The 4,158-nt window shown below is 59.0% G+C and overlaps 1 long non-coding RNA gene across 1 annotated transcript; it reads right to left on the reverse strand.

Moving 5' to 3' along the window:
• Positions 1-1,231: 1,231 nt before the first annotated feature.
• LOC105520442 lies at positions 1,232-3,902 on the reverse strand. The gene is made up of 4 exons (XR_001003137.1): positions 3,785-3,902; positions 2,261-2,360; positions 1,841-1,932; positions 1,232-1,466 (listed from the first exon to the last, which is right to left on the reverse strand). It is a non-coding gene; the product is annotated as an uncharacterized LOC105520442 (long non-coding RNA).
• Positions 3,903-4,158: the final 256 nt, after the last annotated feature.

The following is a 4,158-nucleotide window of genomic DNA, read 5'->3' on the forward strand; positions in this document are numbered from 1 at the left end:
GCTGCTGGCCGGGTCCTCCTGCCTCCAGCCAGCCCAGCAGAGCCCCGGGGGAGGCGGCGGGGACGCTGACCCCGGGGAGCCCCGCCCAAAGGGCCTGGGTGCCTTGTCGCGGGTGGAATCCCCCCCGGGGGTCCACGCAGCCAGCCCCTGCCTCCGACTCCCCACCTGCTTGCTACAGCGGGTGAGGAAGCAGGAAAGGGGGAGGGAGGGAGGGATGTCGTCTGGATTCTTGTAATAATTTGTTTCATTGTTTCCAATCGAGTTAGTCACCAGGTTAAATAGTAGCGTAGACCTTTCAAAACCGTAGCTACCTTATAAGTAGATGTATTGAAAACACCTGCTTGTTGAGTCGTAGGCAATTCCTCATTTACTGTGTGAACTGTAGGGGGTGAAACTCTGGCGGAGAAAGGCCGTGCGAGCTCACGCAGCTCCATCCCTACCGCGGCCCAGGGTCACTCAGGGCCATTAATCAGGCTGCAGAGCTGCCCTCTGAGCCGGGCCGCCAGCGCCGGCAGGGCCCAGACCAGGGCTCCCTGGGCGGGACGTTTAAAATCGCACAGGGACAAAGGAAAGGAAAGACGCTGGGGCCCAAGCCCTGAGCTTATGAAATGTTATCACGGAGGAGATGTAAAAGGTGATGGCTTTTGCCTTTTAATAGAAAAAACAAAAACTGTTATGCGAACTTTGGTGAGATGCAATCTTGAGATCTAAGACTGGGGTGTAAAGTCAGTGCAGACCTCAGCTGGGAAAGTTACTGTTCACCAAATGGGCTGTGCGTTCCTCTTCTGTCCTGGGCCTGCCCCAGCCTCAAGCACTCTGGGGCAGGAAGGCCCCTTGGAGGTGTCTAATGGAATGTGGAAGGCGGGTGTCCTGGAGGCGGAAGCGGAAGCAGGCCCAGAGAGGGGCCTGGATGCTGCCCACACACCCCTCCCCCAACCCGGAGAGAACTCAGGCTCCTGGCCACCTGCAGCCCAGGTTCCAGTCCCTGCAGGACCAAGTCCCAGTGAGATGGGAAAACAGTCGCCCCCTTTAGGGGTTATTGGAGAAGAGCTAATGTGTCTGAAATGCTGACTCTGGCAAGGGTTTGAGTTGTTCTCAAAAGTTAAAAAGCACCCCTGAGAGTTGAAGGCCTGAGGCCCGGTTTGCTGATTTGCACATTTTTTTTTTTCCTGGCCAAGAATGATGCATCTTTCCGTGTCTCTGTGCTGCACGTGACCCCTAGGAAAGTCTTTTGCTTTTTTGTGTCAGGATTGGTCGCTGTGATGCTGAGGTTTTTGAATGGTGTTTGTGCCTTTCCCTGTAATCAGGAACCTGCGGGCTTGGTGGTCACTTGACCACCTGATTGCCACCTAGCAATCAGGTGCTGCAGTCTTACCTGCAGTTTCTCCTCTGGTGAATTCGTGTGTGCGACATGTCCACGGTCCCCGGGAGGTGCTTGTAGTCAGTGCTTCAGAGTCAGAATGGGGCTGAGGAAGAGGGGCAGTTGCTGATGCCCATGGCCATGCCAGGAGCCTGGTCTCATGAGTCGCCTTGTCTCTGAGCCTCTCCTACACTCCATCACTGCATCAAGCTCTCCCCTCGCCCCCCTGCAGTCCCCAGAAGGTGCATATCCTGCCCCTGCTGACTACTAGGACCTCCTCCTGTTTGGTGGTGAGCACGGAGCCCAGTGGTGTGGGTACAAGGCAGGGTCCCTGCACCTCACTCCCCATTCCCTCTGAAGCCCTGCCGGGATTGGGCTTCAGTGACCTGGCTTCCATGGGTGTGGCTCACCCCAGGGCACACAGCACCTAGGTAACGGGAGAGACCCTCCTGTAGAAGGTGGTCTTATTCCTCGGCTCACCCACTGGGGAGTCTTCAGGATTCAGATGCAGGGACTTTGGAAGATAGTTTTGAATTTCAGCAAAACTTGTTTTTCAGGGTACTCCTGTTTTCCTGTAAATGAAAGCAGAGCGGGGGAAGTCCTCTGCAGGAAAACCTAGAAGGAGCAAACTGCCCTGCTCCAGAGTGCAGGCGCCAGACACTGGGGGCCAGTCCGGGAGAGCCCCACCTCACCCGCTGCTGCTCCATTTAAAAGTGCAAGGCACACGCATACATGGGCATGCACAATTGTGCACACAGGTGCACATTCCCAGTCACAAGTGCGGGGGCACACCTGTGTACATGCACACACACATGCCCCCCGCAGATGTGTGATTCTCACGTAGTCGTGCTGCATCCACACAAACTCTTTCTCCCTCAGAGTGCCTTGTTCTGTCTTCACCTGGATTGTGGAAAAGGCTGGGTTCTCTGGGCCCCGGGAGTACCAGGGGTACCTGTGGTATGAGCAATAGCACCACTGCCCTGGGAGCAGCTCCTGATTGCTGAGGACGGACAGTAGGGGATGGGCTGGGTTGGGGTAGAAGCTGCAGCCTGCAGGCAGCCCAGAGAGAGGGGCCCCCACAACACCCTCCCCGTCCCCCCCCCACTGTGTGGGGGCAGGGAGTATGCAGGGAGTATGCAGGCAGCTCAGAGAGAGGGGCCGCCACAACACCCTCCCACCCCCACTCACTGTGTGGGGGGAGGGGGTGCCTGCTTCTGCTCTGGAAGGAGACCCTCTGGGTCTGGCTGTGGAGCGTATGTTGGAGACCCCGGTCCCCCCTGGAACTCTCTAGGTGAAGCCCAGGGATCCAGAGAACCTCACAGCTGTGGGGGTGGGGTGGGGTGACACCTGAAACCTCCAGCAAGTCTCTTCCTCTCTCAGCCCCAGGCCTGCAGAGGAGGGTGTGCCAGCCAACGGGGCCTTTGTGCCCGGCACTGGCTCCCCACCAGTGCTCAGGGGTCAGGTGCAGAGGCTGGCGGGGAGAAAGCTGGCTATGGCTGAGAACAGCCTCCAGGCTAGGGCTGTGTCCGGAGGGGCTGGCCGTGGCCCTCACCCCACCCCCGGCATGGGGCACTGGACGATGCGGAGAAGGGGCCACCCCAGTGCCTGCCAGGGCCAGTCAGAGCTGCCACCCTCTGGGCTGTCTGTTAGCAGGTGCCTGTCAGAGAACAAGATGATAGGCCTGGCCGGGCCAAACCCCATGGCGAGATTTCAGTGGCCAGCCAGCAGTGGACAGCACAGGGCCTGAGACAGATGCTCCCTCATGTGGTGCTGTGCAGGGCAGGGGCAGAATCCTGGGAAACTAAAACACATGTTGGGTGCTCTTATTCGATGATGACATTTGGTACATTTTGAAATACTCTGGCCCATGAAGATCCTGAAAGCAGTTCGGGGCACTGTGGGGTGCTCTGTGGCCTCTGGGCTCGGGTGCTTCTCTCATCTGAGGCCTCTCAGGCCTGGAAGTTTGGGGTCTGGGGCCCTTTTTGAGGCCCAGGCACCTGCCCAGAATGACTGGGCTGCTGAGCCCCGCCTCCTGGGAGCCTTGCCAGGGCCAGCACTGGGCAGTCACAGGCCAGAGCCCAGCACCAGGTGGTCACAGGCAAAGACCTGTCCAAGGCAGCAGAGTGCCAGGCAAGTGAGGCCCTGCCATCTGGTGCCTGAGCGCAGACCCTGTTCCATAGCCAGTGGCCATCACCAGCCTTGCTGCCTCAGTTCCCCCTCCTTAACCCCGGGGCGGGAGTGGCTGCTTCTTCGAGGGGTTCTATGAGCGGCTGCTGGCAACTGTGTAAAAGCCACATTCCACAGACTGTGTCTTTGTGCCAGACCCCGTGCCACGTGAGGAGACAGCCAGCCCAGGCAGGGAGTTGATCTGTGTTGTCCGCTGGCGCTGCCCAGGGCCACAGAGAATGAGGGAGCGGCGCTTACCAGCCCTGGCGGTAGTGTTTGAGATGGCAGGTTTGGGCCTCTGTAGAAGGGCTGTCAGGGGGAGCTTTTGATCTCGGATGCGCTGAGTCAGATGAAATGTGGAGGCTGCAGGGGAAGTGTCTGTACCCCATGCCTGCAGGAGCATGCCTTCCCTCCACAGCTCCTCCGGCGCAGGCAAGCCCCGGCACGGCTGTTCTGGCTTCTTCCACAAGAGCTGTGGAAAGGGGAACTATTCTCAAGCCCTTGCATCTTTCTGGCACTTTCTGGCATTTCATGCTGGCAGACGGGGTCACCTCGCCACCTCGGGGCTGATCCCCTGTGGGGCCCCTCGTTCCCACCGGGGCCGTGTGATGGGCAGGGCAGGGCAGGCACCA

Source organism: Colobus angolensis, unplaced genomic scaffold (assembly GCF_000951035.1).
Source record: "Colobus angolensis palliatus isolate OR3802 unplaced genomic scaffold, Cang.pa_1.0 Scaffold38, whole genome shotgun sequence".
NCBI classification, from domain to species: domain Eukaryota; kingdom Metazoa; phylum Chordata; class Mammalia; order Primates; family Cercopithecidae; genus Colobus; species Colobus angolensis.